Source organism: Dermacentor silvarum, chromosome 7 (genome assembly GCF_013339745.2).
Source record: "Dermacentor silvarum isolate Dsil-2018 chromosome 7, BIME_Dsil_1.4, whole genome shotgun sequence".
NCBI lineage: Eukaryota > Metazoa > Arthropoda > Arachnida > Ixodida > Ixodidae > Dermacentor > Dermacentor silvarum.
The window spans coordinates 136,111,019-136,138,645 of NC_051160.1; the positions used below are offsets into that span (position 1 = coordinate 136,111,019).

At 46.0% G+C, this 27,627-nt stretch overlaps 1 long non-coding RNA gene across 1 annotated transcript; it reads right to left on the bottom strand.

The window, feature by feature from the left end:
• Positions 1-1,924: 1,924 nt before the first annotated feature.
• LOC125946983 (uncharacterized) lies at positions 1,925-24,404 on the bottom strand. The gene is made up of 3 exons (XR_007468043.1): positions 24,303-24,404; positions 3,741-3,993; positions 1,925-2,045 (listed from the first exon to the last, which is right to left on the bottom strand). It is a non-coding gene; the product is annotated as an uncharacterized LOC125946983 (long non-coding RNA).
• Between the last annotated feature and the right edge of the window lie 3,223 nt (positions 24,405-27,627).

A 27,627-nucleotide genomic window follows, 5' to 3' on the forward strand; every position in this document is an offset into this window, starting at 1 on the left:
TCGCTGACAACAACTGGGTCACCGTGAAACGACGTTCTCTGCAATGTGAGGTTCTGGATCCTTTCTCGACGATTCCATGGCTTGTGATCTCGGCTCTCAAAGACATACAATAGAATGCGAAGTCGCTGTTCCTGGAGCCTCTCATCAGCCGTTGCCAAGTATGTCGCTTCTGGCGCGCCTTGCCAATGACAGAAACGTCACGCCTGCACCCACGAGGCCACGGCAACCTCTCCCTTGTCCCGCTTCGTCCTTCCATGTCGTTGGAATTGACTTGTGCGGATCCCTTCATTTCTCCTCTTATGGTAATCTTTGCATTGTGAAGGCAATGGGCTTAAGTTTGCTTATGTCCAGCACAACGACATCTACTACATACCACGCATACTCAGTCACCCTCGCGGTATAGTTCCAGTATTTGAATACGCGTGGAGTGGTGTTGGAAACATGTGATAGGCACTGAACCTGCGTTGCCCATCGGTCTTACTGAATATTTTGCACTATTTCACAATATAGAGCTTTCCTTACAGAGTTGTGGGTTCCATCACCCGCACAGCCATAAATTACGCCACGAGGCTTTCCGTTTGTACGTACCTGGCGCCGTATAGATTTGAACGGATTGACTCCATATACGTATTACTGATAGTCCAAGCAATAATCTACCCTAAAGTTCATCGCAAGTTCGGATCATGAGATTTTTGGATAGTTTGTGCAGTCGAATAGTCGTATGCCAATGGACTTTCATGTCAACCACCATGGCCTGAATCATGCGGCTCACCTCACGCTGATCAAGCTCCGACGGGCTTCTGCGTTTAGTCGTGTGTAGGGTGATGACGAGTTCTCCAAGCTTTTTCTTCTCTACAATTCTGCTTGTCACTTCAATCGTTGCTTGACGCTTTTTGTGGCTGACGTGGCTCTTTGTGGCTCGTTCCCAGACACGTTCAGCTTCCTCATTCGGTAGTGCTTGTCGGTGCTCCCACACCACTGGAAGTGTTGCTTGACATGAGAGATCGTCGACTAACGCTTGCTGTCGGGAATTTTCTTGGCGTTTTCTTTTCGTTAAAAGCTATGATGTAGCGTGGTTCCAACTTTTTTTGTAGTCCTGTAGCCACCAGTTGACGAGGTCGCTTGGGAAGGCGCCGAGACGGTCGGCGCATTTGATTCAAAAGGGGCGCCTTCATCGTCCAGGCGCTGCACGTTTGTCGAGGCGACTGCCGCGAAGTTTGATGCTACGTCCTCTTTCCATGTTTCCATGTACCGTCTTTTCATTGTTACCAACTTCGTTCATGATCGCTTGAACTTCTCTGCAGTCGAAATCTGCCTGTTGTGGACCTGGGCCGTGTCCTAGAGGCTTTGGCTAAGCCCGGGTTCACATCTGAGTGCCGTCCGACGCAAAGCCTAGCAAAGCAACGCGGTGTGACCGTAAAATTTATTGAAATTTTAAACACTGTATTTAAATGAGCGAGGTTTCACCCTTTAATGTACACCGAGTCGCCGAATAATCCAGTGGTGTTTATGCGTCGGCAACCATGTCATGCCCTGTGAAAAAATTCTCTGCTACAGAAGCAGAACGCAGACCCGTCCACCCTCGACAGAGGCTCCCTAGATGTACTCGGGGTATATACAGTCCCAATATGTGCACCGATGCTAAAGGTAGGAAGTATAAAAATGTAGGCCCTTCCCGTGGGCATACTCAGTCTAAGAATGTGAGCTAATATCAAATGTAGTGTCGGAAATCTTAAGCAGTCCGACGTGCCAACTTCTCCGCTCACGTGAGAGATGGCGCGAAAAAGTGCAGCGTACAGTGTCACTGCCCCATTCACACCCCAATTCACTAAAGAAGACATCGAGTTTAACAACTTCAACTGCAAGTTGAATCAGCTTTCAGCCTTTATAGCTATTGTGCCTCGTCGGCAATGTACTTGCCTGAGTAGTAGTCCCTTCCCGTGATGACTGACTCTGAACGTTGAAGGACTTCGTTCTTGTTTATATATTTTCTTATGCTCTCTGTGTCGTTCATAATAACCACCTCTATATAGTCAAGTCTGCACCTGCAACAAAACACATTGAATACATGAAGTGCTGTATTACAAATTGCGGTCGCACTTCTTACGCTCATATGTCCATTTATGTGCATTTTGCCTTGCATAACTTGAAACAAAAAAGAAAGTAATTCATACTGGCCACTATACGTATGTTAGTTTGCTAGGCCATAGGTCACATGCATTTTTGTGGAATTGTGGCGAACCTTCAAATGTGCACGGGACTGTGCTCTATCTTCTGTCTTGCTTCATGCCTACACCCCCTTCCTTCCTGTCTTCCATTATTGCATTTCTCTCTCTATCACCCGCTTCAATTTCCACTCTCTCTAATTCACCGTGTGTAAAAATATGCAATTGTCTCCATGGCACAGCTGTACACAGTGCTGTCCCTCTGATTTGGGGGATACAACTGTCCTGTGGTGTTCATCACACTTCAGATAGCTCGAGCACAGGCACTCGACATATGCATTTGCCTTCCTCAGAGCGCTATAAAGCCAGAAACGTTATCATGGCTTGGATCGCCTGATCAGGGCGTACATAAATTACTACGTACATTACGTTGAGAGCACATATTGGCCACATTTTAGGGACACAGTTGAACTTTCTTGCTTGTGCGCCAGAACGATAACGGCAAGCATCATTCCTCAGCGTCTTCAACACGCATCAGCCCTCGCTGTTATCGGGTACCTTCATTTTCTGTTTTGGGGTGTCTACTGGAACCTAAAGGGCACTTTTTCATCCCAGGATTTAAGAAAGAAGGCTGTCCTGGAACTCTGGAATTTTACATGCTTGCTACTTCGACCAAGTTGATATATAGAGGGTTTCATATACAGCGTAACATATACAGTGACATATTATTATCATTATCACCTTATTTTTATGTCCACTGCAAGACGAAGGCCTCTCCCTGCGATCTGCAAATTACCCTGTTTGGCGCTAGCTGATTCCAATTTCCACCTGCACATTTCCTAATTTCTTCACCCCACCTAGTTTTCTGCCCTCCATGACTGTGCTACCCTTCTCTCGGCGCCCATTCTGTAACTTTAATGGTCCACCAGTTATTTACCCTACAAATTACCTGGCCTGCCAAGCTCCCTTTCTTTCTCCTAATGTCAACTTGAATATTCGCTAGGCTCGTTTGCTCTCTGATACAGTTCTCTGAAGGGAATTCCAAAAGACGTGCGTATCAGATTACATTCCTTGAGTAAGGATATTTTACGCCTTCTGCTCGCTTATGTACGCAACACAGAACTCGTACGTACGTAGTAACAGATTTCTGAACAACAAAAGACACGAGCAGGCGGAGCAGTTGTTGGCCAAGACTGGCAAGCCAACACCGCAACCACCGTAACCAACCAACGAAGCAACCAACCAACCATCCATAAAATACAAAATTATAGGCAGAGAGGTTAACCACATCGACCCTCCGGTTGGCTCCTGTGCTCTAGGGGATGGGGAGCATAGTTAAAAAAAACATTACAAGAAATTAGCACCAGTCAATCGAGAAAGAACATCACATTGCTCTTTAGTTGCCAAAGCATGCATTACAAAACCGCCCCACGCACCTGTTACATCGTCAATGCGCTCTATTGACGATGTCCTCGTCTAACCAAAAACAAAAAGAAAAAAAGGAAGTATAGCGCTCTAGAAAGCTTTCTGTCGACAGAGCTCCACCCCGTCAGGTCCACACTCTTTATTACCTACCTGAAAACCGGGCCGTAAGTTTTCGACCACTCAATTGCTTTAGTGTAGAGGAAGTTCTTGCTATGCAGCTCTACGTGCCCCCGAATAGACCGTACTGGTGGCATGGGTGGCAGTCTCTTTCCGGCCGGAAGACGATATCTTCGCATCCACCTCTTCGCAATCAGCCACAGTGACGTCAAGGCGACGCAGAGTATTAAAATCACTACGCCTATCATAATGTCCCGTCTTCCAGCAATTTCCTAAGGATATAATCCTGAAAATAGAACAGCATTGCTGAATACATACTTTGTGCCCATGCGGAAAACGCGTTTCGAAAATCGCTCAGTTGTCTGCAAAACATAGGAAACAATTTGATGTAATTTTGACGAGCAACTACAGAGGCCAGGCTTGTAAATGTTTCTGAATACGTTGCTGTTGAGATGAACAGGATAACCTTTGGCAGTACTGTCCATTGAATTGTTTGTAGATGTAATTAGAATTCTTGGTTGACTTCTGTTTGCGAGTAAATGAGGATGGCAAATAGGTCCGTTAGCGGTTTCCTTTTTTTCTCAGGGAAGTGAGAGGGGAGGAGTTCTCGATAAAGATAATGTATATCTGTTTAATGGGTGATACTGTGGTAAAGGTCAAGACAGGGTGTATACTTATTTTATATTTCTTACATAAAAGAATAAATGCCACAGGATGGGTATCTTTATGTATGCGTATATACTTGCATTTGAAGAAGAAGAAAAAATATTGACTGTAGCTCATATCTTTCAACAAACAACAGTTGCTACAGTTTAATGTTGCGCATACAATCTACCGTATTTGCTATACTGTCACGTTGTAATGCCAGTAAGGACCCAGACAGCGGTACAACTGCGTGTCACAATACCTGCCATTTTATTGGGCAAACGTGTGCCTAGAAAAGCAAGTAACAGGCAAACCCTATGACAGCAGCAAGCACAATAGTTGTTTGTCAAACTCTTATCTCAGGGTGAATAGCATCGGTCATTTGTAGATTGTTCATCGTGCATTCTAGAGTAATCGCTAGTGCTCCCGTTCAGTCGAGAATGCTCACCGCAGTTTAGTTCTAGCGTGTAGTCTATTTGGGACAAACTTATTTCGGTATAGCAGCGGCGACCTCATCTTCAAAGCGATCTGCGATGTCGACAAAGTTCACCGAGGTCTGGTAGCTTCGTATGCGTTGTGCCTTCGACGTTTACTTCGCGTTGAAGCGAGAGACAGAGCGAAGGTCAATTCGCTCACTGCTGCCGTCGCGCTTCCTCACTCCAGCGTATTGCCAGCGAGCTTGCGTAATGACGCGAGTATTGACGGCTAGTTTACTGTTTACATGTGCGCGCGTACTTTAATTAGTAAGCGAATGTTTACAACTTTATGCGTCCGATAGAACTAATATTTGCTATCGTAATCGCTGCTTCGCCTTTCGGCCGAAACTTTCTTTATCTACATGTGGCGTCCCCATTAGTGCTATAGAATTGCTCCAAAAACTTACATACAATGCACTCAATTGTGCTTTCTATGAAATGCAGTATGCGTGTTTATTTTTGGCCTTGAATGTCCATGGGCACATTCCACCGAAAACTCGCAGCTAAAAAAACAACCGTAGCTGCTCGCAAATATATGTGTAAGTTGAACCTTGTAATACACTCGCTCTAGAAAAAAGGCCTACATCAGCATAGTAGATATTTCTATCTTGCGCCATGCATTGTGTAGTGTGTTTTGTTTAATTCAGCACATGCAAACAATGAGTACGAGATATTGAACCATGTATAACTAAAGGGATGAAAGACGATGATTTAAAAATTCTTTTTTGCTACTAACGGCTACTAACTGCTGAGCATGTACATACACGTACTGTGCGCAGAGGTAACGTTTCCAGAACATTGTTCAAGTGTTTAAATTTAATGAAGCCCCTATGACCGCAGTAGACCATTTGTCACGAACACCTATAAAACAAATACTTGTTTTGCAAAAGTATTATAAAATGTCCAGAAAGGTATGATTGTGTGATTGTGTGTAACTTGTGTAGTCCCAAATTTATGGAAGGTTGCTAAGGTTCTCTCATTATACAAATCTGGTGATAAGCACACTTTAAGAAATTATAGACCAATTTCATTAACGTCCCAATGTGTCAAGTTACTACAGCATATCGTCTATAAACATATAGCCGGGTTTCTTCAGTCTAACAACATCTTGTCTGCTTCTTAACATGGTTTCAGAAGAGGCCTCAGCAAATTCTCTCAGCTCGTAGAATTTTCCCATGACGTAGGCCAGTCTCTCGATATCGGTGGTCAAATTGACGCAATATTTATCGATTTCTCAAAAGCCTTTGATACAGTAGTTCACACCAAACTCTCGCATAAACTTCAAAGCATTTTAAATAACTCCAGTATTGTAAGCTGAATATCCAGCTTCCTCTCCGAACGGTCACACTATGTGCTTTTAATTCTAGTAAGTCCCCGACAGTAGGTGTATCGTCAGGCGTACCTCAAGGCTCTGTGCTCGGCCCTCTCCTCTTCTTACTTTATATAAATGACCTGCCTTCGATTATTTCCTCAAAAATTCGATTATATGCCGATGATTGTGTCATATATCGTGTCATTAGATGTGAATCTGATCATGTCGCTCGTAACTCTTGTTTTGAACGGTTTAGTAGCTGGTGCAAACAGAGGCAGATGGCCATCAACTATAGCAAAACTGTACTTTCATCATTTTCAACGCGTCGTTCTATATCTCCTTTCATATACTCATTTAACAATCAATACCTAAACAGAGTTCATCAATATAAATATTTGGGAATTCTTTTGTCGCACGATATGTCTTGGTCTCCGCATATTGAACTAACATGCAAAAAAGCCCTTCGACGCCTTGGTTATTTGCAGCGCACGCTCCGTTCCGCACAAAACACACTAGGCTGATAACCTATATAACACTTATACGTCCGATATTGGAGTACGCCTCTATCACATGGAATCCCCATCATAAAAAAGACGTCAAGGCTTTAGAGTCAGTACAGAAAAAAGCTGTTAAGGTTCATCTGTCGTCGTTATGATAGATATTGTTCACTCTCTGCCAACCTTTCTGACCTGAATCTTATCACACTCCAGAAACGTCCCCACTTTGATTGTTTAAAGTTTTTCCACAGTTATGTAAATTCACCACGTTGATCTTCTCAAGATTACATTTAATTTTTAGCCCCCTCGAATACTCCACAATATCATGCTCTAAATATTGTTCCCTATGGTTCTCGTTCAGATTTGTTTTTGTACAGTTTTTTCCCTCACACGATTCAGTGCTGGAATGCTTTGCCCGGAAATGTACGCGAGTGCCCTTTGCATGAATTTCCCACTGCTATTTCACAGTTGTAATGTATATGTATAATTCATTGTTCTTTTCCTACTCCTGCTATAGCCAAAGTTTGGCTGCAGTATGTGTAAATAAAAAAATTAAAATAATCTAGGGATTGAAATGAATGTTTTACAGTACCTTGAATATTAGCAGCAGCGAGTGGCCACCCGTCTTCATGAAATAATTCCAGCGTCAGCGAATAATGCAATAACTCCTCTCACATCCCCAACATCCCAACTATGCGATGGTACCGTGGGCACATAAAATGTACAAATTCACACCAGTACTACTGCGTCATTCTATGTATGGCTGCTACATCATCGGCGTGTGCCTCCAAATTTCCTTTTTTTCAGCGCATTTAACTGTCGTCAAAAAGGGGAGCCCCAGTGCTGAGTCCAGCCTCCGGGCATGGGCTCAGCACGTTGGCTTCCTGTCATAGCTTACGCTTCAATAAAATCTGGATCGGTGCATTTTAAGTGACACATAGAGTCAGGTGCATTAATTTGTCATAAAAGACGATCCTGATGTTGACGGGGACCTGAAGAAGTTAAGACTGAGAGTAAAGTAAGGCATTGACATTCGTTGGTGTCTTTTTAAAGGGCGTTAGAAGTGGCAGATAGTAGTGGCTCGTGACAGAGAAGCAGAGATGGTGTTCGGCGGGTAAATTTTGATTGCACCATAGCCAGCGCAAGGATTAGCAACCAGGCTGGCTGGTAACGTAGAGCGCATATTATTATACGCCAGAAGCGAAAATTACAAAATTCGAAGAAACGTTTCATTACAAGTACTGCTCATGGGTGTTTGTTTGCTAAGAAATATTTCCTAGATAATAGAGGCACTACTGCAGTAGTATACTCAAGCATGCAGGAACCCCCATGCGCTGACCGACTCCGAAGTACATCATCTTAAAGCACGGTGTGTCATGTATCATACAAACAAAACAACTTCTGTTAACAATATAGAATTAACAAGAAAGAAAGGAACAGGTATTTAACGGAAATCTATGTCATCACTTAGAATAAAATTTATAGCGGTTGTGACTGTGCAATAAATTTGCGGTTATTTTCTTTCTTGAAATATGTATGCGCGCCATTCCTACTGCAATGGTGGTTATATTCAGACAATATTTATTACTTAATAATGAATACTGCTCACCCGAGGGTCGCCACAGGGCAGGTAAATAAACACAATATTCATAATACAATAGTTCAATAGGAGGCACCGCTTTAGCCGAACATTAAATAATAGAAATCATAAGCAGCTTTAGGAGAGAGAGAGAGAGAGAGAGAAGTCATAAGGCAAAGGCAGGGAGGTTAACGAGGCTGAGCCCGGTAGGCTACCCTGCACAGGGGAAAGGGGGAAAGGGGATTGAAAGAGAAAGAAGAGAGAAGTTCACACTTTGGGCAGTTTCACAGTCAAGCGTTCATCGCTAAGTTAGCCACAGACGGTACAACAGACTGGTCCATTTCAATAAAGAAACGCAGCAACGCCTTTGTATGCTTGCACGTAGCAGACGCACGTGGCCACGGACTCAAGATCTTCGCCTCTGTAACCCAAAGCTATCCGAAGTGCACTCCTTTTATCTTCGAATCTGGGATGGTCACATAAGAAATGTTTGGTGGTTTCCTCGACACCATATGTCCTGCAATTGGCACTGTCCGCCATTCCAATAATGAATAAATATACTTTTGCAAAAAAAAAACTCCTATTAGCAGGTAGCACAGTGATGGCTGTTCTCATTGGCTAAAACCCGGTAAAAGTGGTAATTGCAGCTGTGGGTCCATGGCCTATAGGCGCTGGTTGGTAAACTCCAGCTTATTCCATTTACTTCGAGTTATATAATGCGTGAGACCGCTGAAGTTCCGCGCTGCATCCTATCTCGACAATGATATCGAGGATCTTTCGCGTGCTCCATGTGACTCATGGGCAGCTTGGTGGCACATTCATTGCCCGTGATGCTTCAGTGCGCAGGTAGGCACTGAAATACAATGTCTTGGCATCTATCTGCCCTCCTCTTGATGGCAGCGTAATCATATCTGTGCTACCAATTGTTCATGTGGGCTGCGGCACAGAGTTATAAGAGTGACAGTACGGCGGCCTTTGAGTCACAGGATATAGCCCATTGATTTGGTGCCTGCTGGTCCACATAAAGCACTGAGCTACGAAGGAAGGCAAGTTCAGACCCTGTCGATGTTGTGACGTGACTGACCTTGAAGTTCTTGCAGAATGATATCGACGGAATAACTACCGCACTAGAGCTGGTTAGAGTCGAACATTGATCTGTATAAATGTGAATTTGATTGGAGTAGGAATCGTGCGGTAGATGCAGGGCGGCTTGATTCAGGGCATAAGTAGGCAAGTCGGACTTCTTTGCAACTCCTGGAATGGCAAGCCGCAAATGTGGCTGCCGGAGACATCACGAACGACAAGGTGATATTGTTGTAGGCGTGAAGCCTGACAAATCTCAGAGTGCTTGAGATCATGCAAACTCAAGCACTTAGAACCTGTCTTGGGCTACCGCGATGCGCTTCAAGAGCCGCAAAAATTGTCATCACCAGGTAACATGCCATCAGCACGTATGTCGCCACAGACAACCTTCGAACTCTGTCACCTTTCCCGACTACAGTCTCAACGCCATGCTTCTGACTCGGAAAGTAGACCAGATGCAACTTTTTCGGGCATCGTAAGCAGATTTAAAGATGCAAATGGGAGTATAGCGCACAATGTAGTACAAGGTAGTTTAGTAAGCATTAAAAAAATCACACAGGACACCACAGAAAAAAAACATGCCACACCTTAAAGCAGTACAGAAAAATAGCAAGGGGTTTTATAGCGATTAGCAATATTTGCCTACTTTAGGCACCTTGAGCTTATCTATATATCTACCTAGATAACTATGTAGCCTCATACGTCCACCAATTTGTCCAGGTCATCTACCAGCTTTTGCCAATAGGTCCGTGCTCGGGTTTGAAGGCACCCTCGCCTTCGCTCATGGAGTCGGCGAGCCGCAACCAGTACGACAAAGGACCAGTGGTGTAAGGAACAGAACCGGCTTTACTTTACGACGTAACGAAGCCCTGAAAAAATCACCGCTGTCTCGCGGCCGACAGTAAAAAGCACAAGCCGCAAGCAACGGAAGAGCGAGGGAACTATGTGTACTGGCCAAAGGGGCGACGAAATAACAGCCTTAGCAGGCAATCAATCGCCGCGATCTCGCGACCGGTAACAGAACACGCAAGGAGAAAAGTGGTTAGGTGAACGAGATGCTTATCCAGGGTTTTCAAGAAGATTACCACGTCATCCTTGTAAGCCATCGCATAGTTGACTTTGGCCTCCTTAAGCACAATATATACTACACGCTGAAAGGTCGCAGGTGAATAGCACAAAGCGAAAGTCGATCGGACAAATGCAAACAATCCCCGATGGCATGTGAATGCAGTCTTTGAAATATCGCAGGGGGCGATCTGAATTTTCAGAAAGCTTCAGCTACACTCAAGAGTAGTAAAGAACTGCGTGGACCCAAAAGAGTGCACCACTGAATCTATTAATGGGAAGGGGTACGAATCTCGAACTGTGACAGCGTTAAACCAACGGTAGTGGACACACAACCGCGCCATGCCATCTTTATTCGGTGCTAGGACAACTGGAAATGCCCAGGGGCTTTTAGACGGTCTTACTGCAGCGGTGGCGACCATTTCGTTCAAAGCGCTGTCAACAAATGCTCGCTTGTGGACGCTTAGAGGCCGCGGGTTGAAACGGAACGGAAGGGCGCAGCCGGTGTCATCCTATGTGCCAGAAAATTAACACTGCCGGGAGCCTCCATGAACATTTCGGCAAAGGGCTTACGTGCTGTACCGACTCTGGTCTTTTCCGCTGGAGGCCCTGTGAAAGACTTCAGAACAGTGAGAATACGACTACCGGTGTCGGAGACCGCAGAGATATTGGTGGCGAACAGATTTTACTTTGACCACGGTGTTCCCCAAGGTGGAGTTCTCAGTCCGACTCTCTTAATGTGACATTGATTGGACTTGCGTCTCAGCTTCCCAACACAGTAAAGGTTAGAGCATATGCCGACGACATATGCATATAGGCATCTGGTGCTTCGCGTCCGCAACTCCGTGTGCGTCTGCAACATGGAGTCACAATTACAGCCAAGTACTTACGATGTCAAGGCCTCACACTTTCAATTAAAAAGTTCTTTCATTTACGCTCAAACAAATGACTAAACACCCGATAGTCGTTAAAGGAACAGCGATACCTTACGTAACACACCACAAGTTCCTTGGTGTAACCATAGACCGTGAACTATCCTGGTTAAGGCACGTCACGGCACTGAAGTCAAAACTGAACAGTTTTGTCCTTGTGCTTCGGGTGGTGGCTGGAGCAAGAAGGGGCCCGTCCGAATCGTCTCTTCAATTGTACCAAGCCCTGTTGGTATTCTATATATGATGCAGCATGCCGGTGCTCTCGAACATGAGACCCAGCTGTGTGCGGACGTTAGAGAGCATACAAGCTCAAGGATTGTGCACGTGCTTGTGCCTACCACGCTGCACCTCAACCAATGGAACCATCGCGGAAGCTCAGGCTTGTCCCATCAATGCATATATTGTCACGTAGTAGTGACGCTGAAGAAACAGTCGTAAAACTGTGTGCAACGAAACTGGTTGTTTATTGGGCGAACTTGTGCCCACAAAAGCAAGGGTACACTCAAAGCACAGCGATAGAGGCGAACACAGTCGGCGATCGTCGAAAATCTGATCAGCGGCGAAACGCGTCGGGTTTTATACCTGAGTCATCGAAGGTTCCAGATTAATCCCTGATGCCCGCGTGTCTTCCAGAAAGTTCTAGACAATTCGCGTCGGTCATACAATCAGATAACATAAGCGTCAGTGAAGACAGGCAACGGAAAGAAGCATCCATAACGTTCTAGAAACTTCCGATACAGGCGCGTCCTGCGCCGAGCGATAACGTTTAACGTTTGTGAGCCGGTGAAGAGCGGTCACCGGTAAAAGATAAACAAGTACACGTGGCAATATGCTCTGCGAACCTCTTCGAGTGCACCTACGATTTGATAAAGGAACAGCTAAAAAAACACGACAAGAAGACAAGAAGGGAGACACAGACCAGCACTGTACAGTGGATCATGCATGTACCGACTAGCCCAAGCCTATACGGTCTTGCACCTACGATTGTTGATCCGACATAGGCAACATCCCTTATCAGTAGTCCTTGCCACACACCTGAAGTGCAGTTTTTCAAGAACTATTTTGCGTCATGAGAACATTACGCTATTGAGATTCTCTTCCCCATGCCTTCCTAGAGCACCTCCGTGGGTCCGTACCGTTTCTTCTGTGAAACGGTACGTGAAGACCTGCCGCGATTGTCAGCGCCGCAAGAAACGCCCCTGTTAAACCGGCCGGCTTTCTACACCCTGTGTAGCCTCCTCAAGCACCGTTCCAACAAATAGGAATGGATCTACTTGGTCCATTTCCAGTGACCTCTTCGCACAACAGATGGAAGTCGTCGCTACCGACTATTTAACCCGGTACGCCGAAACCGAAGCTACTCCGCAAGCAAACTCATATGAAGGGGCCAAGTTATTCGTCCGCCACATCGTCCTACGACACGGTGCACTGTCTGTTCTCATCACCAATCGCGGTACGGCATTTACAGCCGAACTTATGCAGGAAGTTCCCCAACTGACGCGTACCTCTCACCGCAAGAGCACTACGTATCATCCTCAAACAAATGGACTAACAGAACGACTGGGCAGAACGCTGGCTGATATGCTTTCCATGTGTATCGACGTGCAGCACAAGACGTGGGACGACATTTTACCATATGTCACATTCGCCTATAACACTGCTATACAGGAGACCACACAGTTTACGCCATTTGAACTTGTATATGAGCGCCGCGTCACGCCAACACGTTCAGCGATAACTTGGAGTTCCTGATAAGCTGCCGCGATCGCCGCAACCCCCGCCGGAAGCAATAACATATGCCGCTGTAGTGCAGTGACCTTATCAGTGTTGTGTATGTGCGTGGACTGTTTGACAACTCTCGGGACATGTGAATGAAGAAAGAAGAAGCAGAAGAAGGTGAGCCAGGGGCAGCTTGCGTGCTTGGCAGCGGTCAAAAAAGGAAGCAAGAGAAAAGGAAGAAGAAGAGAGGCGGGTGCCGAACGGGCAGAGCGGGCTCGTGATTTGGAAGACGCAGAACCAGTGCGCGGTTCCGGGAGCTCCTGCCACGGTACCTGAGGCGGCCCAGAGGAAAACGCGCATGCCTGTCGGTGCAGACGCAGAGTGGCGCCAGGTGTGACGCCGTTTGCAGCAGGCCTGGCTGCTGCCTGCTGGTTGCCGCCTGTTGGAGCAGCTTCAGGCTGTGTCCAGGACGAGGCCTAACCGAGGCCTTTGATCGAAGCCTAACCGAGCCTTTCCTTTGAGGCCGCCTCTTGCTCGAGGGGGCACGTGAAGTTGTGACGGTGGAATCCACCCTCCCGACACCCGTTCGAGTGCTCTAGCCACGGTAATGCAGCCGTGGGCCGTCGCCTGCCTCCTCTGATGACCCTCTGATGCCTCCTCTGAAGACTGCTCAAACGACCTACCGCCGATCGACGACATCATCAGGACTGAACCCGTGAGACCTACTTGCTCTTTCCTTGAACGCTGCGCGTAGGACTTCGTGTAGACGTGTTTGTTGTAGGGACTTTTGCTCTGTATTGTGTGTTTAGTGCTTGTCTTGTCTCAGTCCTATCATCTTGGATAAATGTTCTTTTACATCCGTTCGTGCGTCTCTGACGGTCATTACCGCCTGACTGCACACAGACATACGTGCCGAACTATTCCATCGCAGCCGCCATCGTCCACCGCCAGGGTCCCCCTCAGCTACCGCGCCAGGGAATTTCAAGGCGAGAAGTTCGTCGTCTGCCACCAGCACGCACGCCCGTCACTCAACGCAGTTAGCCGAGGAAGACTGACTTAGGCACGCCCCCGATCACTGCCCGCTCTGCTATAACTGCGGGGAAGCCGGCCACGCTTGTCGCTGATGCCCATACCGCGACTTGGGACTGCGAGGGTTTGCCGTCAACGCCACGGACCCGCAGCAAAGTAAACGTCCTCGTGATATTGCCGACTACCTGGCCACTTGTCAGTGGAGCCCTTGACGACCGTGCCGTTCGCCGTCGCCGGGATGCTGTCGCCGCAGCGCCGACCATACACTGGCCCAACCCGGGCCCGGTCCTAATCCTTTATCCGGAAAACAAAAGCAGCCACCGATGGAGGTGCGGTTGCTGTACGTCGAAACGACGAAGACACTCCACCGCCGCCGACAGCGCCTCAAGATCTATTTCGACGACGCAGCAACGACACGCCGCCATCGTTACGATGTCAGGAGGCCAAACATACGCCGACGAAAGATGAGCTGACACACCATGTACCAGCCGCAGGTCAACGCGACGCAGCCGTGATCCAACGCCAAGACCTAACTGCAATGCAAGACAAAGAACCACTGCCCTCGGCGTGCTTCTCGACGGCCACGCAGTCGCCGCCTTAGTGGACAAAGGAGCCGACTACTCCATCATGAGTGGACCCTTCGCCTCCCAGTTTAAGAAAGTTAGGACTGCATGGGACGGCCCTCAAATTCTGACCACTAGAGGGTACCTAATAACGCCGACTGGAATCTGCACGGCAAGAATAACGGTTCATGACCGTAACTACCCTGCCACCTTCGTTATCCTCCAAACGTGTTCACAGGACGTCATCGTCGCCATAGACTGAACCAACACGCGCAATTATCGCCCTGAAGTTGAATTGATAACGCTGTACGAAGATCACGATACCACCGGAGAGCTATTGTAGTCATCACGCCTTGAGTGTGCTCGAAGATCAAGTGAGGATCTCGCCTCGCTCCAGCATTGTCCTTTCCCTCGGCACGGAATCACCCTCCAACGTAGAAGGGGTCATTGAAGGGCGATTAACGTATACTGAACGATCGTGAAACTTGCATTCGCAAGAAGGACCACTCCACTGGACGGAGGAAAAGCCAAAGTGATGATGACAAACTTCAGCTAGGAGTTCAAGCACGTCAACAAGGGCACGACAATCGCATACCTCGAGGAAATTGTGAAAACCAGCAATGCGTTTCTCCTCTAGGATTCTGCCACATCTATTCTGACGACTATAGTTCTGGAACAGGACTTTGACATAAATTCAAGTCTCTCCATGAGTAAGAAGCCACAGCTCAGAAATCTTCTCCGAGGATACAAAGATTCTTTTCGACGTCATCGAAGATTCGACAAACGCCAGTTGCAAAGCATCGCATAATAAGCGAAGAGTGTGCTCGACCACTTCACCAGAGCCCTTACCGAGTGTCGACGCAAAACGCGAAGTTATAAGGCAACAAGTCGATGAAATGCTGCGCGACGACTTCATTCAGCCGTCGAAAAGCCAGTGGTAATCTCCTGTAGTCTTGGTGAAGAAAAAGGATGGAACCCTACATTTCTGCGTCGATTATCGTCGGCTGAACAAGATCACGAAGACGGACATATATCCCCTACCACGGATAGACGACGCATTTGATCGGCTCTGCAGCGCTTAATACTTCTCGTCGATGGATCTCAAGAATGGCTACTGGCAAATAGAAGTCGACGAGAGGGATCGCGAAAAGACCGCCTTCATCACGCCAGACGGCCACTATGAGTTCAAGGTCATGCCATTCGGACTGCTCTCGGCGCCTACAACACTCCAGCGAATGAAGGACACGGTGTTAGCAGGATTGAAGTTGAATTCTTGTCTTGTTTACTTGGATGACGTCGTCGTCTTCGCCTGAAATTTCGCGATCACCTTAGGCGGATTGCGATAGTACTATAGGCCATCAAGTCATCAGGGTTCACTGTGAAGCTGCAAAAGTGCCGCTTCGCTTACGATGAGCTCCTGTTCTTAGGCCACGTCATCAGCAAATCTGTAGCTGTTTTACTACCACTACATTGCTCCAATTATAATCGCACTACCATCGACAGTTGCCAAGATACCGTTCTGCTGTAAATTTGTTTATTAGAGTAAAAAGGTACAAAAAAATTGCTCATAACGTTGTGGTTCAAAGGATCTCTCAGCAGTTTCCTTATATTACAAGCGCTTGTTGACGTATATATACTTACGCATTGGGGGCATTTCTTTGTGCATCCCATGCAGGAGGACCTGTTAGGCTTTTTGTCCTTTTTTGTCGTCGTCCTGCTTTAATAGTCTCAATACACTCTCTTGCATCAAAATGATTCAAATACAGATTAGGCGAGTTAGTCAAACTTCTTTAATCCTAACGCCTTTAGGTTAACATCGTCTCAACGTCACAACTACCGTTCTCTATGCACAACAACGTCAAGTGTGCGTCAATTTGCTTCCTAGTGCATTACAGCTGTTTACATTATGAGACGTGCGTGAAATCTCATGTAAGGAGACATTTTGATATTCATATAAATGCCGATAATTAAAGGCAACAAGATTTCGTTCACTGAAGGCCGACACGCTCAGAATACATTATACCTTATATATGCCAGCTTCCGCTTGAGTAGTAGGCGAGAGCAAGGCATATACCACGATAAAGTACACATAATCAATCAATCAATCAATCAATTATTTATCATGCCCAGGAATAACCATGAGGTCTGGGTGCTATGAAACTATGAAAAAAACAACACATACATACATACACGTACATACATGTAACCGTAGGCGCAAAATGCATGCATCAGAAAAAGGAGGAGAAGGGAAGTTGAACTATATGTGAAACAAACACACAACAACGGAAAGCTCAGAGCCGAACAAAGCCAGAGAGTTGTGAAAAAAATTACTCCATCTCGGCTATCAAGAGCCCCGACGCCGGGCCGCAACTATGGGCTGTCCAGAGGGCCCACTATGCGGCGGTCGGGCATGGCCTGACTGTCCCAACGTGGGAGCGGCCCGCTGCGCGCTGAGTCGCGTACCTCATGACTTTCATTAAAGTTATACATCCATCCATCCACCTCCCGCTAAAGGGAACCATGTGTGGATGCGAAGCAGCGGGTAGATGGTTAGCTTGAGCGGGAGATGGTTTCGCGGCAGCGGCCCAAGCGCTCATCGCGGCTGTACAGTTGAGAGAATGAGGCGCACGCGCTCCGTCATTTTCATACCGCGGAACTACCGTGGCGCCCCCAGCGGAGTATGTAGCTGTCGCACCACCTGTCGTGCGCGCCGCTCCGGATTCCTAGAGGAGAGAAAGGGGGGAGCGTAGGAGAGGAGAGAAGGGGGAGGGGATTCGGACGCGCAGTGGGGGTGTGGGACGCGGGCGCCGCTCCGTACAGTTGAGGATTCCTAGAAGAGAGAAAGGGGGAGCGTAGGAAAGGAGAGAGAGGGGGAGGGGACGCGCATGCGCTGTGGGGGTGTGTGACGCCGCGGGGCGCAGGACGGGCAAAGCCCCCGCCATAAGCTGCTTCGCATCTAAAATATCAAGGTAATGAAACCGGGCGTTATAAAGACTGTATTTTGTCGACGGTTGAGTGTTGGTGGTGACAGGCAGCAACATGGAAAGGTCTGTGTTCTCTGGTGATCTTGTGCGAAATACGAAGCATGATACAACTGAGGAGTGCGGGGCACATGAGGATACCGTGCAGGAATTTAAAAAGGAACAGCACGTCATCGCGATTACGTCGGCAGCGAAGTAAGGGCAATGACAATAATCTAACAGGGCAAGAGCAAGGCCCAGCGTCCTTGTTAGCAAAGCGGTGATTATATATGCTTAGAAACTTTTTCTGAACCTGCTCTATAATTTCACTGTTGGATCTAGAAATGCCGTTCCAGACGACCAACGCGTATTCGAGTTGAGGAAGACAGATTGTTGTGTACAACAAACGGAGCGGTGTAGGAGAATTTAATTCTCTCGACAATCTGCAAACAGAGCCAAGAGTGCGCATGCCCCGCATTGCAGCACGTTTAGTGTGAGCTGAAAAGTGTAAGGTTGTATCAAACGTACACTGAGATCATTGGTCTCACGGACCTTACATAATAGTACAGAATCTTCAGAATAAGAAAAAAAATGCAGGCTATCCAGAAGGCCCAGGAATGGGCGGAGCGTCACGGCGTTCTGTCTTCTACATGGGCGTAGCCAGTGGTTACAACGGCCTCCCGTTAGGGGGTCCTGACAGTAGCTCTTCTGGATCAAATAAAGTTCGTTGTCTGTCTGTCTTGCTGTTTTGTGGTTGAAAGTCACGACTTTGGTCTTAACAGCATTCAAGGGGAGGTTATTATCTGTGCACATTTAGAAAAAGAAAGCAGGTCAGACTGCGGGATGCGACAGTCATCAACAGTATGAACTGCCTTAAAAATCTTTTATGTCATCCGCATATAGAAGGAATGAACAATGCCGAACGGCGGAATGAACGTCATTATTAAAAATAAAAAAGGAGTGGTCCTAACTCTGATCCTTGAGGAACGACGCTGGTTACCATGTACAAAGAAGACGTTTGGCGTTGACGTTAACAAAACATGATCTATCAATAAGACAGCTCTGAAAGAGATTTACAATTGGCCAGTAAACACCAAAGTGCGTAAGCTTGATGAGAAGCAGTGAGTGGCTTACCACATCAAAAGCTTTACTGAGGTCGCAATATATGGTGTCTACTTGCCCCCTTTGAAGTACCGGCGTGGAGATCCGTGTCATGAAGCTTGCGAGATTTGTGATAATGGAGCGGCCGGTGAGGAATCCATGCTGATACGGAATCATTGTGTTCTTCACAGTACAAGACAATACTTTGTGAAAAACAAGCTCAAACACCTTAGACGTGGCACAGAGGCGAGAAATCGTGTTTATAATTTGAGACATCGGTTATACGGCCAGTCCTAAATACAGGAAAAACACGAGCAGTTTTCCACATGCGAGGGAATGTGGAAGTATTCAGAGAGCTATTAAATGTAGATGTGAATACACAGGCAAAGATACCGCCGTACGCTTTTAAAATTGCAGAAGGGATGCCATCAGGGCCGCAGGATAGGGAAGGTTTCAAGCACTTAAGGCATTCGCTGATCAGCTTTTTAGCAAACAACACAGGACTAGATGTAGGGCCAGTTGTGTGCTGCTGACTGACAAAAGCGTTGAGACCTGAAGGTTTATATAAGAAAGAGAAATGGGCAGAAAAACAATCCGCGACGGCTTGGACTTCTACTCCACCAGAGTCGAGCAGGCGAAAACAGTCTCCGCGATTGCTAGAGCCGTTGCGGATATACCTTCAAAATTCCGCCGGCCGGTCGGGGGCGCCCTTCTCCAAGAATGCACAGGACTTCTGGATTTACGGTGCGCGCGATCTTTATGCTTTAGGCCAGTTATAAGTTCAGATGAGAACCAGTGGGGATATTTAGAGCACCCAGGATTGTACTGATGAATGTATTTGCGCATACCGCTCCAAACAAGCTCCGTAAATTGATATATTTGGTCATCAACATTGGTTTTATCTGTGACCAGGGACCAATCTCTGGTGGACAAGAAATCATACAAGCCAACATAATCACCCCGCTTGAAAGTAAAGCAAGAAGACTCATTAATTCCAGTGGAGAAGCTCTGCCTCAAGGCTGACACAGAGGCAGTTATCTTAGGTGAGGGGTAAAACTTATCGGGACGAACAAGGAAAATGTCAGAACGGGAGACATCTATAGCTCTAGCATTCGAGAGGGAAAGGTCTAAAACGTTTCCACAGAAATTGGCAATGAAGTTGTGCTGCTGAAGAGAACAGAAGGACGGAAAGTCTAACAACAGGCTGCATTTGTTCTCTGTGTAGTGATTATAATGAGAATATGTAACACTTTAAATAGAAGAGATCACCGCATCAAAGAAGACAGGAGAAATATTCGGTGGAAAGTAGAAGGTTCCGATAAACAATTTTTCACAGCGCGCTAGGATGACTTCAAGCTAAATCGATTCCTGTATGTCGCTGCGCCTTACAAATGACATTGAGCTGTCAACGGCAATAAGTACGCCACCACCTTTTTATTTAACTCCACTGATCTCCCGGTCACTGCGAAAGACGTTATATTGTGGCGAAAGAAATCCTCAGGAGAAAATTTCACTGCAGAGCAGAGTTTCGGAAATATCAAAAATAGGAAAGGAAGACGAAATGACATTGCCAAAAAATTCACGTGCCTTGGTGCGAAGTCCAAGAACGTTTTTGTAGAAAATGTCTCGATAATAATAATAATAATAATAATAATAATAATAATAATAATAATAATAATAATAATAATATTGTATGTCTTGACCATCTGGTCATAAAAGATAAGCATCATTCATTACTTTAGTAACAACCCGTTTTAATTTATCCTTTACAACAAAGGCAAAATTCGGGGACAAATCCGGCTTAACTCGATTTGCAAAATTTTGTCACGGTGCGAAAATCTGGTTTTACCGGGTTTTACCGATACACGAAGGACCAAAAATATGCGGGGCGTTAGGAGTTATATGGAATAATAGTTATGGGCGTGGGTGTGGGTTATTTTCGGTGTGGGTAATTGTAAATTTTGCTTAGTGCTTGTCGAAGCTCAAAGAAAGGTTCTGCAAAGCACAAGATATCGATATACGTAGTCGAGCGGAACAAGATACGTTAGTACTTTGGTGACTTCGTGTAACAGTTGCTTGGCTTGTACAGTTTCACTTCGCTGCTAAAAAAACATGCCTCTTGATTTCACCCAGCAACAACGTTTTCACTCAGTACCCTCCCCCTCTTCTTTTACTTTTCTATACGGGTCACAACTGATTGTTTATTTTTGAATGATGCCGAATAAGACAAATGCTTAGCTGAGGTGGCCACAGCTTATTATGTTAAACGCAGCGAATTAAACTGACATTTCTGATGAATTTAAAGCACTAAAGTGCAAGCTTCAATTACAAAATTATCTGTGTACCCTCTGACGGAACGCAGATGTAATGAAAGGTCCCATATAAATAAAATATTTCACGATACTACGCGGAAGACGGCAGGGCATGATCAGTGGAACTGGACACACGAAGCGTTACACCCTACTAAATTGTAGGTGCAAGGTTCATTCCTGATTATTGTGGTCAGTGTGCTACACATGCGCTCGATGTCTTAATGAAACTTGGAGCCAAACGACACTGGCTGAACTATTTACGGTAATTAGGTGCTTGAACAGGTGTGCCGGACTTCTTACAAGCAACAAGGAATATCCGAGGACGTTCTGTACACCAGCAGATGTTGTTCGTGAACCATAGACTAGCCTTCGCAGTTAGTACGGTCTTCGTACAGCTTACTGCTCTTTGAACTTCGAGAAAATATACATCATTAATTACTAATGGTGGCAAGAAAGATATTTATGTGAGACATAATAATAATGGTAAATTTGGTTCTTGCTCTTAAATAATGGATTATGTCTGCTCGCAGTTTGGTAACACCAGCAGCATTCCATACAGTTAATCCATATTTTATATGCATTCAGTGCGGTTTTGTGTCAGTTTCGTTCTCGGGTGGCGTTATAGGCAGGGGGTAACAACTTTCTTCATTTAAAGAAAACTGTATTAGCCTATAGAATCCTACATGTTTGTTTGTCGTAAGCAAAAGGCACGTTAAGAAATCCTGGAAGTCTGGACAAATAGTCAAGTTCGGATGCTAGTGTTTCACAAAATACGCTTACATATGGTAACTTACCGGAGGTCGGAAGTGCTGCTCGACTGTCCCGACGCAATGTTTTTTTTTTCTTCTGAAAACGTAATGCCTTGCCAACATTGGCACGTTAATTCACTTTTGTTTTTAATGACCGAAGATACAAAAGACGCTTCACACAGATATATGTGATACAGCTGTGGCAGAGCTGTCATTGGGGATTGGCCTCATTTTTTTTTCTTATTTCGCTGTTTTTTTTATTTGGCGTCACGGCTTGAATTACAGGCCGCTGAACTCTCAGCTGACTTTTAGATGAGGTGTACTACGTGTATCTACAAAATTGAGAAGTGTTAGAGCACACGGTTTCTTTCTAGTGCTCAGACAAAGGACACTCATGCCAAAATCCGGTGTTACGATTGTAGTTCCCGGTTCCTCAACTTTGGTCATCAATACTCGTGCCAACAATCATTCACCAGGTTAGAAAAAAAGAAAGAAAAATCACCGACGATGACGATACTTCATAATGCAAATTTGTAGCGCAGCTGTTTAGGTGTTATAATTTCGCGATATATTGTGGCAAGGAATTGGATTCTGAACGACAGGATGCTCTCGGTTGCTGCGCTGAGCCCCTGCTCGGGCAGCTCGTCTAGCAGCAGCGGCAGACAAGCAGTGGTCCCCACAGGTAAATAAATGTTCATTACTTTCGTCGTAAAAAATTGCTAGGGGTCCTAAAGAGAAGTTTGCCTCCTTGGCTTATCTAAAACAAAGGAAGCCAGTCGCCAGAGTAAAGAGAACATAGCGAGTGGGGTTAAGGAAAGTATAAAGACTACACTCCGCGTACACAAGTGGCCAACAATAACACAAATGTGCTGCTAGAAGGATGAGGGGAGATGACAGAATGTGGAGTTAAACCGTCTTTAAAGAAACCCGTCAAACTTGAGAGACTGAATTCTGTATGCTCTGCTTATGCTGCACTTGAAGATGATTGCATTATCAAGTACTCATATCTCCAGTCATTTAACTGTGAACATTGGGGCATGCAGTTTTTGTTTAACCTACCAAAAAGCAAACAAGCGGTGTTACAAACACCGCTTGTGACACATCCTAGGCAACGTGTCCAGTGCCCCCCCCCTCTGGTTATGCCACTGCTCAAGCCATTATTTGAGGACTCAGTAGGCATGAAGTAGGCATGCATGCAGTAGGCATGAAAATAATGTCCTCTAGACTAGTTCAATAGATAGTACTGGGTGTGATTCCAAGAAGGGGTAGCAAGGCTTGTGATGGTAAGCTTAGCCACATTTCAAGACTACCAAGAAACAGTTCACCGTGGCCTACATCTAAGCTTTCTAAAAGGCATGAACTTATTTTCATTTAGGAGGCACGCAGTGGGGTTCATTTTTGACAGGCTCGACTTTTCCTCCAGTTTGAAATCTAGCATTTTTCATTCTTGAAGGCATGCAAAAACTTCAGTTAGACCAACGTTATTAGTTTATTAGACCAACTCTTAGTCTGTGCATGACAGACGACTGGCAACATGCAAGGCAACATTTTACTTTGATGCTTTATTTCTCCCCTTATAATAGTAAGACAGTAAATACATTTCAATCTGCCCTGCAATAGTAAAATGCACACCGTTACGATTGGAATCTCTAGCGGAAGGTTGATTTAGCGGTTCATACGCCATAATTCTTGAGTGACACTCATAATGCCAAATGCCCAGGCATACCAAAAACACTAAACGTGGAGACCGAGCCAATAGCAACAATGCAGAACGCCCCTGCCACTGTAATCCTTGGACAATAGCCTTTATATTCGATTCCGGCACATAACTCTCCGCATGACCAGTCACCGAGTTCTTGCACATAAGCGCCCGTTCACATTGGCACCGTGCTCGAAAATCAGAGCACAAGACACAAAATCAGACAAATTCACACCACTTTATTACTTTAGCAAAAAGAGGTCAGTCTTATTCAGCCCAAAACACGAATTCCCAATGCGTATTCAGGCAGTTGAAGATTACGCGCCCAACTGACCTCACGCAGCTTGCAGCTGTATGCCTGCGGCAAGTTTCTCACTGGCACCAGCGCTGCACGTAACTTCAGTGGTGGCAGATTACCCATGGGCGAAACACACTATCAAGCGCGTGCCTTAATATAACGAAAGCATTCCGCCAGAAAGTGGACGCCCTTTGTCATGTAACTCTTTAGTTAAACAGGGCTCCACACACAGTAGACTGCCAAACTGAATAAATTCAAACACATAAAACGCACGTTAAGCACGCTCCGCCTAGGCGCGGAATCATGGGTAGGTGAACAAACGTTCGTATGCGACCTAGCGCCTCACTTCTTATTGAACACACCATGGTTCACTCAGCATTTGCGATTTTCAAACTCTTACATATACCGGCAAGTGATAACAGGCATCGCGACGACTGGCTTTTTTCGATTTACATTGAATGACGCAGCACGCATACCTTGTCAGTTGAAATTCGCGGCTGCTAAACTTCGCGATCACTGCATGGCGATAGCGTGTTATATAGGCAGATTGTGCCACGTAAGTTAGAAATCACTTACCGTGGAGGATTTCTTGTTCAATCCAACGAACAATGAACGACTGTCCTCTTTTCGTGGCGGTGAATGATGGCTGCCACAATATTTTTCTTGGATGACCTTGGCATCTGCCGCCTACCCGTGGAACGGATCGTCTCGCTCCGGTGCTATGCTATTCCGCGATGTTGTGCGGGCGCGCGGTGGGGCAACTCCGAATAAAAAAGTAGTGCCCTGATCTTCGCACCCGTTTGCGCTTTGGATGCCTGTTTTCTTACAAAACAAGCGATGTGCTCCTTGCTCTGCGTGCGTGAGCCATATATCGTCATGTTCCGGACCAGCCTCCTGCAGTTTAAGCAGCAGCATATGCTACCTTTTGCTCTCTGCTGCCGCAACAGTGGAATGGGCATCCTACTCTCTCTCAGAAGGGCAGAGTATGAAGAACATTTCACTCTCTCGCTGCCGATATACTGAACAATGCATTTCACTCCATCCGACATTTTGCGAGAGTAAAACAATGCTTGATGAGTAAATCGGCCCCTTCACTACAGCGTTTCCTTTTAGACTGCAGTCGATGCACAAAGGCGACAGTAGTACCACTCACCCTAGGTAACGTCACAAGCGTAGCTTAGCAGGATGACCAGTTAGTTAGCAGTGCCATAATGACAAGTCACGCTGAACGGGAACAGTAACTGCGCTGATGAAACCTACTGGAGAAACTATGACAGCATCGAACTTGCTGGCCTCTCCCAACAACGTAGCCCACAGCACGCCTTGTTTCACTTCGACCGCAAGAGAGAAAGGGTATGCTCACACGGCATGCACTATACTCGCAAGCGCCCCGATGCTTCACGCTTCGTAGCGATCCTTGCCCCACTTCTCTTCCAAGCCTGCTTTATGCCGAGCAGAGGAAATACAACGAGGGGAGTGGGGGAGGTGGAAGGGCAGTGCCGGTAGTGGGGATGCGCCGGCGCCGACTTTCGCTACCGGTGCTCCGTGAAAGACGTGTAAAAGTGGAGGGGCGCGTTCGGGAATGGGAGGGGTCAATCGCACTTTCGGGGCAGAGCCGCGTATTCCCGTGCTTGAGCTTTTTTTATGCACTCGTGCGATGTATCCAGCATGGCGTTGCCGTCCCGGCAGCGAATTTAGCTATGGTTTCGTTGAGCTTAGTTCGGCAAGATAAACAGAACTCACTCAGAGTGACTCACGAAATGTATATTTTGCTTAGGGCTCACTCGGACTCAGACTCATGGGTAAGTCTAACTCTGAGTGAGACGACTCATAAGTGAGTTTGCCAACTTATGCGCTTGACTAAACCTAAATATTAAGCTGTTCGCAAAGCTCGCGGAGCTACCATCGCTTTTATTTCTGACTAGAATAAAGTCCAATTTTTACGTATGAGTTAAAGGCGTAAATAAGAGAGTGTAATATTTCCGCAATGGCTACGGTAAGTGGCTCATTTACTTCTTAACTGCATGCACTTGCGTAGCCAGGAATTTTTTAGGGAGAGTAGGGGAGAGGGGTTGGGCTGGCGATATCCCAAGGTACGGAGAAATTTTGGAGGGCATGGAGGGGAAGGAACCTACTCAGTGTGCCTCCGCCTCCACCCTTGGCTACGCCTTTGGCTGAATGCTAGCGCAATCGACGAATGTATCTCTTGGACAGTCACGTTTCATCGCCAGTTCTCTACAGCACGCTCGCTAAGGGATTTTACTGAGTTTCTTAGCACTGTGATCGGAATAACATGCTGTAAGGATGATGGGCAACACGAGAACAAGGTGAAAGCAGGAGCCAACATTTCGACAAGTGGACTTGTCTTCTTCAAGGCAAGTGTCTACAAGGCAATGCTACAAGAAAACGCTCCTGAGCACATGGTGTGCCCAAACACAATTCTGGTGCGTAAGGTTGCCAGCAATGCTGTAAGAAAGGCTGACGTGTGCGAAGCAGCACGTAAGACCTCAGGAACTCTCACGTGCACAGATATAATCAGCAATGTGCTCGAACATCTGCGAGTAAGGCGCGTTGTCGGAAATTGGGGAATTCGAGTGAAGATAGCACGCAGTTAAGCACTCACTGGATAGGGAAAAAAATATTTATCGAGTAAATACATTTGCTGTATGTTTCAGCATAAACCCCTAACAATGTATTGTTTCGCGTTTTTATACAATGGAAATAAACCAATCATGAGTTGGAGGAGCTCGGGTACTCTTAATTCCTTGATTTTGCAGAGCTGGTTCAGGCGATACTCTAGCTACATCAGATTTTTAAACTTTGCAGAGCTCCCGCGGTTGAGAAGAGCCTTTCTGTATCGGCGGATGAAGCTGGTAGGGCCAAGAACGTTTTCGCCAGGCAGATAAGGACAAGGTATTTGGATTCGTTCGACTTCGGTTTTTCCGTTTGCCGGCGAGGACGATGCGCTGTCGCTCGTCGGGCAATTCAAAGGCTCACTGGCTACTGAGCCTTTTTCCAGTTTGTGCATGATCGTCGCTTCCTGTCTGAAGAAGGAAAATTACAATTATTGGATATGTATGTGTGTAATTTCGACCTATATTCACAGCATCCTATAAATGGTACCAATGTAATAATACGCATGAAGGAACAACTGTCCCGTTCAAAGAGTTACAGGAGAGCGACGTACCATGGTTCTGGTCTCTGCTCGTTTTAAGCGAGTGTTTAAAGTAGTTCGTTTAAAGCATGTTTAGTTTATCGTAGCCTAAAGTTTTTAAACGCACTGTACTCCGTTTCATAGACAAATCGGTGGATGCTACTCAAGTAGTGTTGTCATAGAGGCCTCACTCCACGCGTCTCGCAGATTGCAGCGCAGTTTCTCTTCATCAGCGACGTTTTCTAAATATAAAAACTACTTCATACATTACAACAAAAAAATTATACAAAAGTTTATTCCGAATTACATACTATTTGTTCACTTTTGTGCTTCCAGTGTGCGACGTTGTTTTGTTTGGTCGCGAGTGCACATGCGCTGTGGCTTCCGGTCGCGGAAACATGTTTCGCTCTTTGTTTGGTAGTTTGACCTTCGATGCATTTTATGTAATGAATACGTCGTATATCTCGACATAAAAGTATGCAATGTCATTTTATATCAAATTATTTTGACCCGTACTCATTTATTCATTGCATATGTGACGCACTATTTTTTAGACACGTTGGCGAGGAGGCAGAGAAGCCACTATATCTTTCCTGGCGTTGCCTGCAATTTATGAAACAGAATACGTACTCTTGCAGCTAACTTCGAAACGTCTAGTGTAACTTATGAACTGGAGAGGTCAGTACAGGCGGGTGGTGCGTTCACCTTAGCCCTCATTTTTCAATGATTTCAATGAGGTTAATGATT